Source organism: Apodemus sylvaticus, chromosome 17 (genome assembly GCF_947179515.1).
Source record: "Apodemus sylvaticus chromosome 17, mApoSyl1.1, whole genome shotgun sequence".
Taxonomy (NCBI): Eukaryota; Metazoa; Chordata; class Mammalia; order Rodentia; family Muridae; genus Apodemus; species Apodemus sylvaticus.
Genome location: NC_067488.1, coordinates 9,058,114 through 9,069,039, shown reverse-complemented (window position 1 = coordinate 9,069,039; position 10,926 = coordinate 9,058,114). Strand labels below are relative to the sequence as shown.

Sequence of the window (10,926 nt, the reverse complement as noted above, 5' to 3'; positions counted from 1 at the left end):
ATTTGCCTAAGAATTTCATGAATTCATTGTTTTTAATAGCTGAGTAGTATTCCATTGTGTAAATATACCATATTTTCTGTATCCATTCTTCCTTTGAGGGACATCTGGGTTCTTTCCAGCTTCGGGTTATTATAAAGAGGGCTATTATAAAGAATAAAGGGGAGCATGTGCCCTTATTACATGCTGGAGAATCCTCTGGGTATATGCCCAGGAGTGCTATAACGGGGCCCTCCAGTAGTATCATGCCAAGTTTTCTGAGGAACTGACAAACTGATAGCCAGAGGGGTTGTACCAGCTGGCAATCCCACCAGCAATGGAGGAGTGTTCCTATTTCTCCACATCCTCCCCAGTACCTGCTGTCTCCTGAGTTTTTTATCAGGTAAAAATTCTTTGTTTAGCTCTGTACCGCAGTTTTTAATAGGATTATTTGGCTCTCTGGAGTCTAACTCCTTAAGTTCTTTATATATATATTGGATGTTAGCCCTCTGTCGGACGCAGGGTTGATAAAGATCTTTCCCCAATTTGTTAGTTGCCAGTTTGTCCTATTGACAGTGTCCTTTGACTTACAGAAACTTTGTAATGTTATGAGGTCTTATTTGTCAACTCTTGATCTTAGAGCATAAGCTATTGGTGTTCTGTTCAGGAAATTTCCCCCTGTGCCCATGTGCTCAAGGCTCTTCCCCTGTTTCTTTTCTATTAGTTTCATAGTGTCTGGTTTTATGTGGAGGTCCTTGATCCACTTGGACTTGAGCTTTGTACATGGATATAAGAAATTGGTTGATTTGTATTTTTCTGCATGCTGACCTCCAGTTGATCCAACACCATTTGTTAAAAATGCTGTCTTTTTTCCACTGGATGTTTTTAGCTGGTTTGTCAAAGATCAGGTGACTGAATGTATACGGATTCATATCTGGTTCTTCAATTCTATTCCACTGATCTTCATACCCATGTATGAATGTACCAATACCATACAGTTTTTTTTTTTATCACTATTGCTCTGTAGTAGAGCTTGAGGTCAGGGATGGTGATTTCCCCCCAGAAGTTCTTTTACTGTTGAGAATAGTTTTAGCTATCCTGGGTTTTTTGTTATTACAGTTGAATTTGAGAATTGCTCTCTTTAACTCTATGAAGAATTGGGTTGGGATTTTGATGGTGATTGCACTGAATCTATAGATTGCTTTTGGCAAGATGGCCATTTTTAATGTATTAATATTTCCAATCCATGAGCATGGGAGATCTTTCCATCTTCTGAGATCTACTATTTCTTTCTCAGAGGTTTGAAGTTATTGTCATACAGATCTTTCACTTGCTTGGTTAGAGTCACACCAAGATATGTAATATTATTTGTGACTATTGTGAAGGTTGTCATTTTCCCTAATTTCTTTCTCAAATTGTTTATCCTTTGAGTAGAGGAAGGCTACTAATTTGTTTGAGTTAATTTTATACTGAGCCACTTCGCTGAAGTTGTTTGTCAGCTTTAGGAGTTCTCTGGTGGAATTTTTGGGGTCGCTTAATTATATGATCACATTATCTGCAAATAGTGATACTTTGACTTCTTTCCCATTTCTGTACCTTTGATGGTACAACAAAAGGATTTTGTTGTCTAATTTTTCTGGCTAGGACTTCGAGTACTATATTGAATAGATATGGAGAGAGTGTGCAGCCTTGTCTGGTCTCCAATTTTAGTGGGATTGCTTCAAGTTTCTCTCCATTTATTTTGATGTTGACTGCTGGTTTATAGTATATTGCTCTCACTGTTTAGGTATGGGCCTTGAATTCCTGATCTTTCCAAGACTTTTATCAAGAAGGAATGCTGAATTTTGTCAAAAGCTTTATCAGCTTATAATGAAATGACCATGTGTTTTTTTTTCTTTGAGTATGATTACATTGCTGGATTTCCATATATCAAGCAATCTCTGTATCGTTGGCATGAAGCCTACTTGATCATGGTGAATTATTGGTTTGATGCATTCTTGGATTCAATTGGCCAGAATTTTGTTGAGTATTTTTGCATCAATGTTCCTGAAGGAAATTGGTCTGTTGTTCTCTTTCCTTGTTTGGTCTTTGTTTAGTTTAGGTATAAGCATTATTGTGGCTTCATAGAATGAATTGGGTAGGGTTCCTTGAGTTTCTACTTTGTGGAATAGTTTGAAGAGTATCAGTATTAATTCTTCTTTGAAGATCTGATAGAATTCCCCACTAAACCCATCTGGTCCTTGGATTTTTTTTGTTGTTGTTGTTGTTGTTGGGAGACTATTAACAACTATTTCTATTTCCTCAGGACATATATGACTATTTAGATGGTTTATCTGATCTTGTTTTAATGTTTGCACCTGGTAGGTATCTAGAAAATTGTCATTTCGTCCACATTTTCCAATTTTGAAAATAAGTTGAGTATAAGCTCTTGTAGTAGGATCTGATGACTTTTGAATTTCTACAATTTCTGTTGTTATGTCTCCCTTTTAATTTCTGATTTTATTAATTTGGGTAGTGCCTCTGAGCCCTCTGGTTAGTCTGACTAAGGAATTATCTATCTTGTTGATTTTCTTAAAGAACCAGCTCCTGGTTTGGTTGATTCTTTTTGGTCCTTTTTATTTCTATTTGATTGATTTTGGCCCTGAGTTTATTTCCTGCTATCTACTCCTCTTCAGTGTATTTGCTTCTTTTTATTTTAGAGCTTTCAGGTATGTTGACAAGCTGTTAGTGTAAGCTGTCTCCATATTCTTTTTGGAGGACCTTAGAGCTATGAGTTTTCTTAGCACTGCTTTCATTGAGTCACGAAAGTTTTGATATGATGTGTCCTCATTTTCATTAAATTCTAAAAAGTATTTAATTTCTTTCTTTCTTTCTTGACCAAGCTACCATTGAGTAGAACATTGTCCAATGTCCATGTGTACGTGTGTTTTCTGTTGTTTTTATTTAAACTTAGGATCAGCCTTAAACTGTGATGATCCGATAGGGTGCATGGAATTATTTCAATATTCCTGTATCTATTGAGGCCTGTTTTGTTATCAATTATATGGTCAATTTTGGAGAAGGTACCATGAAGTGCTGAGAAAAATGTATATTCTTTTGCTTTGGGATGGAATGTTATATAAATATCTGTTAGATCTATTTGGTTCATAGCTTCAGTTAGTTTCACTGTGTTATTGTTTAGTTTCTGTTTCCATGATTTGTCCATTGTTGAGACTGGGGTTTGGAAGTCTCCCACTATAATTGTGTGGGGTGCAATGTGTGCTTTGAGCTTTAGTAAAGTTTCTTTTATGAATGTGGGTGCCCGTGCATTTGGAGCATAGATGTTCAGAATTGAGAGTTCATCTTGGTAGATGTTTCCTTTGACAAGTATAAAAGTGTCCATCTTTTTTTTGTTTTTTGTTTTTTGTTTTTTGTTTTTTTGACAACTTTTGGTTGAAAGCCGATTTTATCCAATATAAGTATGGCCACTCCATCTTGTTTCTTGGGACCATTTTCTTGGAAAATTGTTTTCCAACCTTTGACTTTGAGGTAATGAATGTCTTTGTCAATGAGGTGGGTTTCTTTTATGCAGCAAAATATTGGGTCCTGTTTATGTATCCAGTCTGTTAGTGTATATCTTTTTATTGGGGAATTGAGACTATTGATGTTAAAAGAAATTAAGAAAAAGTGATTGTTACTTCCTGTTATTTTCGTTGTTAAAGGTGGAATTCTGCTTGTGTGTCTATCTTCTTTTGGGTTTGTTGAAAGAAGATTACTTTATTACTTTCTCTAGGGTGGAGTTTCTGCCTTGTGTTGGTATTTTCCACCCATTATCCTTTGAAGCGCTGGGTTAGTGGAAAGATATTGTGCAAATTTGGTTTTGTCATGGAATGTCTTGTTTTCTTGTCATGGAATGTCTATGGTAATTGAGAGTTTTGCTTGGTATAGTAGCCTGGGCTGACATTTATGTTCTCTTGGTCTGTATGACATCTGCCCAGGATCTTCTAGCCTTCATAGTTTCTGGTGAGAAGTCTGGTGTATTCTGCCTTTACATGTTACTTGACCTTTTTCCCTTACTGCTTTTAATATTCTTTCTTTGTTTGGCACATTTGGTGTTGTGATTATTATGTGTCGGGAAGAGTTTCTGTTCTGGTCCAGTCTGTTTGGAGTTCTGTAGGCTTCTTGTATGTTCATAGGCATCTCTTTCTATAGGTTAGAGATGTTTTCTTCAATAATTTTGTTGAAGATATTTGGTGACCCTGTAAGTTGTAATTCTTCGCTCTCTTCTATATCTATAATTCTTAGGTTTGGTCTTTTCATTGCGTCCTGTATTTCCTGGATGTTTTGGGTTGCAAGTTTTTTGTATTTTGCATTTTCTTTGACAGTTGTGTCAATGTTTTCTATGGTATCTTCATCTCCTGAGATTCTTTCTTCTATCTCTTGTATTGTGTTGTTGATGCTTGCATCTATGAGTCCTGAATTCTTTCCAAGGTTTCTATCTCCAGAGATGTCTCACTTTGTGATTTCTTTATTATGTTGACTTCTATTTTTAGATCCTGGGTAGTTTTGTTCAGTTCCTTCATTTGTTTGTTTGTGTTTTCCTGAAATTCCTTAAGGGATTTTTTTGTTTCCCCTTTAAGAGCTTCTAACTATTGACCCATATTCCCCTATGTTTCTTTAAGGGATTTTTGTATTTACTTTTTAAGGGCTTCTACCTGTTGACCCATGTTCTCCTGTAATTCCCTAAGGGAATTTTTTGTGTGTCCTCTTTAAGGGTTTCTACCTGTTGACCCATGTTCTCTTGTATTTCTTTAAGGGAGTCATTTATGTCCTTCTAGAAGTCTTCTATCTGCATAATGAGATGTGATTTTAAACCCAGCTTTTGCTTTTCCAGTGTGTTGGGGTATCCAGGATTTGCTGTTCTGGGAGAACTGGGTTCTGATGGTGCCATGTTGCCTTGGTTTCTGATGGTAATGATCTTGGGTTTGCCTTTTGCCATCTAGTTTTCTCTGGTGTTAACTGGTCTTTCTGTCTCTGATTTTGTCTTATCTGTCCTGCAAGCCTGTGTATATGTACTCCTGGGATTCCTGATCTCTCTGTACACAAGGGTATGTAGTCTCTTCTGGGAGACCAGTTCTCCTGTGCTCCCAGGCCTCTCTGTACTCCAAATGACCTGAGTATGGCTGGTTCTCAAATGCCCTGAGTGTGGCTGGTTCTCTAGGAAGTATCAGAAGATGGTGTCTTCACTGTGGCAGACCTGGCAAGATTCTGCCACAGCAGAAAGGGCAAATGCCCTGAGTGGCTGGTTCTCAAATGCCCTGAGTGACTGGTTCTCGAGAAAGTATCAGGAGATGGTGTCTTCATTGTAGCAGACCTAGCAAGTTTCTGCCACAGCAGAAAGGGCTGGCACTGGCAGAACAGGGAGAACGATCAGAAGGGGAATTCTATTCAAAAGGGCGGGACTTTTGGTGGTTGCTGTGTAGTGAGTCTTGCCAGACCACTGGAGGCAGCTATGGGCCTCTAGAGATGTGTGTGTGTGTGTGGGGGGGGGGGGTGTCTTACCAACTGCCCAGAGTGGCTGGTTCTCTAGGAAGTATCAGGAGATGGAGTCTTCACTGTGGCAGACCTGGCAAAGTTCTGCCATAGCAGAAAGGGCTAGCAGCTGTAGAAGGGGAAGAAGGATCAAGGATTGGGAGGGGAGTGCTATTCAGAAGGGCAGGGCTTTTGGTGGTTTCTGGGTAGTGAGTCCTGCCAGACTTCTGGCAGCAGCTCTGGGCCTCCAGAGGTGGGGCAGGGTGTCTTACCAATTGCCCAAAGTGGCTGGTTCTCTAGGAAGAATCAAGAGATGGATTCTTCACTGTGGCAGACCTGGCAAGCTTCTGCCACAGCAGAAAGGACTGGTCGTGGCAGAAGGGGGATGAGGATAGGAACAGTTAGGAAATAATTGTTATTCTATAATTTTGTTGAAGATATTTACTGGCCCTTTATTTTCACTCTCTTCTATATCTAAGATAGAAGATTTGATCTTCTCATTGTGTCTTGAATTTCCTGGATGTTTTGGGTTAGGAGCTTGATGCATTTTGTATTTTCTTTGACTGTTATGTCAATATTTTTCTATGGGCACCTGAGATTCTCTCTTCTATCTCTTGTATTCTGTTGGTGATGTTTGCATCTATTACTCCTGATCTCTTTCCCATGTTTTCTATCTCCAGGGTTGTCTTCCTTTGAGTTTTCTTTAATGATTCTATTCCATGTTTAAATCCTGAGTGGTTTTGTTCTATTCCTTCACCTGTTTGGCTGTGTTTCCCTGTAATTCTTTAAGGGATTTTGGAGGTTCCTCTTTAAGGGCTTCTATCTGTTTACCTGTGTTCTCCTGTATTTCTCTAAGGGAGATTTTTATGATCTTAATGTCCTCTATTGTCATCATTAAATGCAATTTTAAATCAAAATCTTGCTTTTCTAGTGTGTTGGGGTATCCAGGGCTTGCTGTTTTGGGAGAAATAGGTGCTGATGATGCCAAGTAGTCTTGGTTTCTGTTGCTTAGGTTCTTGTGCTTGCCTCTAGCCATCTGGTTTTCTCTGGTGTTAGCTGGTCTTGCTGTCTCTGAAAGGAGCTTGTCCCTCCTATGTGCCTATAAGCCTGCAATCTTAGGTGTGTCATCTCTCCTGGAAACCAGCTTTCTCTGGGTGATAGTAGGGTGAAGAGACCTGTGGCACAGTGTTAGCTCCTGGGTTCAGATGGAAGCTGGAAGGATCTGTCCCTGGATGCTCTGCTGTTTTTCTGTCCCTGTGGCCTCCTCGTGGATCCCTCTTTGGCCAGTTATTGGAGCAATAGTGGTTTTCTCACCTGTGAACTTAGGAGTGACAGAACTCCTGGAAGACCTCCTGAGCATTTCTCCTGGCAGCCTTTGTGTATGGAGAGCTGCACCACAGGATTAGCTCCTGGGTACAGATGGAAACCACAAGTTTGAGTGTTTTTCTTGAGCATCCCCTCTGCTTTTCATGGCAGGAAGAAGTGTTCTTGGATCTCCTGTTCCCTTGTTATCTTAAAATGAGTATCTAGTGATGTTCTGTAGAGGCCTTTCATGTTTTCTGGTGTTGGTATTTTCTAAACATTTATAGTTTGCAAGATTCAGCATTTCAGTTTCATCAAATTTTGAAAATTCTGGATGCTCTATTTTTTTACTCACGTGCCTGGTCTGTTAATGATTTTGCATGCTTTCCTCTGCCACAGATAAGACAGATTTCATAGCCAGTCTCATTAAAAGACACAAGACAGCTGGCTTTGTAACTCCAGCTCTCAGATGAAGTCAATAAAATATGGGCATTTGAATCTTCATGTGGGAAGGGAACAATATTCTGTACAGCTTCCTACATTCTATGCAGAAGCAGAAACCTGGTTTTGTAGAATACATTGCATATTGATAGTTTTAAGATGAACATGTCCCTTCAGTTCTGGAAAGTATTTAATCATTGCCTCATTAACACAAACTTTCTCTCTCTCTCTCTCTCTCTCTCTCTCTCTCTCTCTCTCTCTCTCTCTCTCTCTCTGACTCCTTCCTCCCTTCCTCCCTTCATCCCTCTCTTCCTCCCTCCATCCCTTCCTTTACATGTTCTCTTGGCTCAAATTTGGACTTCAATATTTTTGTCTCACAATTTTGTTAGTATCTTTGAAACTGTATTCTATTTTCTTGAACAAGTCTGTTAATTTTTTAAGGTTTTCTGTGAATCTTTTTAGTTGTTTCAAATTTAGTTTTCTTTTTAAATTTCTTATATGAAATAAGAAATAACTATACTTATATCTTCCCACTTGTCCCTTCTCCAGCCCCTCCTGTGTCCAGACTCCACTTTTGAATTTGTGACCTATTCTTTAGCTATTTCAATTATGCACACACACACACACACATGTATACCCAAATGCACATGCACACAAGCTCCTAATTCCAGGTAGTTTTGCTTGTATCTGCATGCATATATGGCTCACACTTATAACTGTGAAACCTATAAGCATGCTCATCTCTAGACAAAACTGATACTCACTCTGTAGGCATCCATTGATTGCCTGTAGCTCTTCATCTAGGAGTGGAACATTATGAAATGTTTCCCCATATACTTTGTCACATCTACTACAGTGATCAGGATGCACATCAGAGAGTTGAGAGATGCCATGGGTTCAGCCTTCCTATTATATCTAGGAGGTACATATTCTTAGCAGTAATCCTCATTCTCTGGCTCTCTCTTTCTTCTACATATCCAGAAATCTTTTCCTATTTTCATTATATGTTAATACCCAGTAATTTTGAATCTAAAAAAAACATTTTGTCTAGTTAGGTCATTTTGTAGTGAAAGCAGTCCTTGAACTTTTGCTCCTCTAGCCTCAATAAATTAAGTGTCAGGCTGACAAGTGTACCAGTAGACCAACTTTTATTGATCCAATATAGCTTTGCTTCCAGCTCAGACCATCTTCAAGTGTCTATTCATCTGCAGTAAAGCACATAAGGACCTTGACTACCTACATATGTGCAGATTGTCTCATGTCATCTTTACCAGGATGGATTAAACCGTCATGTCATGGGTTTTTATAAATGGCAACAGCAAGTTGTTTGGACAGTGTCACATTGAATACTTTCCTCATCTCCCTCACATAGTTTTCTAGATTATATAGAGACTATCACAAATAAGTGAAAAATCCTCCACCAATATTTTTCTAAGAACTTGATGATCATCTGTCCCCACTGTGATTCGCTTCATAAGAGAAATGACTGGAAACATCACAACAGCAGAAGAGATTATTAAGTATTCTTTTAATGTTCTTCTGGGGTTGTGCTTTATTGGGTGTGCTATTTTAAAAATCCTTGGAGGTAGAGGTTAATTCTTTGTTCATTAAAGATGAAGTTAATTTTTTGCCCAGTAGTAGAAATGATTCTAAAAGACATTCATCTGTTTTGTAACTAAACTAATCCTCTGACAACGTTGCATTTTTTATTAGATTTCTACCATGTAGTTTTTTCTTTTTTCTTTTCTTTCTTCCTTCCTTTCTTCCTTTCTTTCTTTCTTCCTTTCTTCCTTTTTCCTTCCTTCCTTCATTTCTTTCCTTCTTCCTTTCTTTCTTCCTTCCTTCCTTCCTTCCTTCCTTTTCTTTCTTTCTTCCTTCCTTCATTTCTTTCCTTCTTCCTTTCTTCCTTTCTTCCTTCCTTTCTTCCTTCCTTTCTTCCTTCCTTCCTTCCTTCCTTCCTTCCTTCCTTCCTTCCTTCCTTCCTTTCTTTCTTTCTTTCTTTCTTTCTTCCTTCCTTCCTTCCTTCCTTTCTTTCTTTCTTTCTTTCTTTCTTTCTTTCTTTCTTTCTTTCTTTCTTTCTTTCTTTCTTTCTTTCTTTCTTTGATTCATCATATTTGAACCACAGTCAGAACCTCACAAGAACCACCACCACTAAGCCATACTCCCATCCTGCGTTATATACCTTTGGTGCCTATTCATGTGCTTACCTTAGAATTATATGTTCTTGCCTTTTTGAAATCACACTGTTGTTAGATGTTAAACACTGCGCCAATACAGATTATCTGTAATAAGTCCACGACTTCATAAAATGTGGCCTAGTAATTTATATTGAATAGGCATACATAAGTATTCTGCTGGCCATTGAGGAGGAGGGAAAGTTTTTCATAAAGTTTTATTACACAAATGAGTAACTAAGGGAAACAATAATGAGTTATGGGTTATTTTCTCTTTCTGAATTAGAATTAAAAGTCATATTATCTAGGTAACTGAGGCTGTTGCGGAGTATTTAAGGTTCAGTAATTGAGCAGTACAAGGAGTAAACAATTTTTCAAAAGAGAAATGGGGCACAATTGGTAAGAGAGTGGTTGCCACAAAAGGGTGGAAATGTAATAGTTTATGAGTTCTATATGATTGTGGTGATTTGACTATGCTTAGCCTGTGGAAAGCAGCAATTCCCTATTAGGAGGTGTGACCTTGCCCTTGCGCCTGAGCAGTGTGAAGAAGCAGTGAGGCGACCCCCCATGGATCAAACCCGCGAGCCTCTGTAAACTCGTGTTCAGCGCCAGTGTCTACTGCTGCCATGCCCAAAAGAAAGGGTGAAGGGCATCCAAAAGGGGACAAAGCCAGGGTGAAGGAGGAGCCACAGAGAAGATCTGCACGGTGTCTGCCAACTCTGCTCCTCCAAAGCCAGAGCCCAAGCCTTAAAAAGGCCCCTGCGAAGAAGGGAGAGAAGGTACCCGAGGGAAGAAGGGAAAAGCTGATGCCGGTATGGATGCGATCAATCCTACAGAAAAAGGAGATGCCAAAACAGACCAGGCACCAAAAGCTGAAGGTACTGGAGATGCCAAGTGACGTGTGCGCATTTTTGGCAACTGTGTACTTCTGGTACTAATTTTTATCAAGTTTTATAAAAATGCAGAATTTTGTTTTACTTTTTTTTAAGCTATATTGTTAGCACACAGAACACTTCATTACTAGGGGGAAGGATCATGTGTCACGAACAAAATAACTCCCAAGCTGGACTGAAGACAGAAAACCTCTTTCCCTGGTAATTTTGAAAGGCTCCTATTGGCTCCCAGGAGAGATTTCCTGGTCTTGACATAGGTGGCCACCAAAGCACAAAATGCCTTGTGGTCTGGGAAAAGTCTAAATTCATTTTTATATCCTCTTTCCACATACCATCAACATAGGCTTAATTCCCTTAAAACCAGAGACCTGTTGGAACCTGGCCTCCAAAATTGGTTTTCCAGTCTATTGGGCGATGTGGACTTTGCAGTGACTTCATCAAGTGTTCTCAGAAGAGCTCCAACCAGTTCCTTTTATAAAGGATTGTGGATCTTCAGATTGACAATTCTGCCATGTTCATTTTCTGAAAGTCAGGGTCGGCTTGTGAAAAGTCGTTAAACAACATCCTTAATGTGAAATGCCAACCCTCACTCTAAGCCACTTCTCCCTTCAAAGCATTGGATGAAGACT

The 10,926-nt window shown here is 39.0% G+C and overlaps 1 pseudogene; it reads left to right on the top strand.

Annotated features, from left to right (window-relative positions):
• Positions 1-10,030: 10,030 nt before the first annotated feature.
• On the top strand, positions 10,031-10,302 carry LOC127668071 (non-histone chromosomal protein HMG-17-like; annotated as a pseudogene).
• Positions 10,303-10,926: the final 624 nt, after the last annotated feature.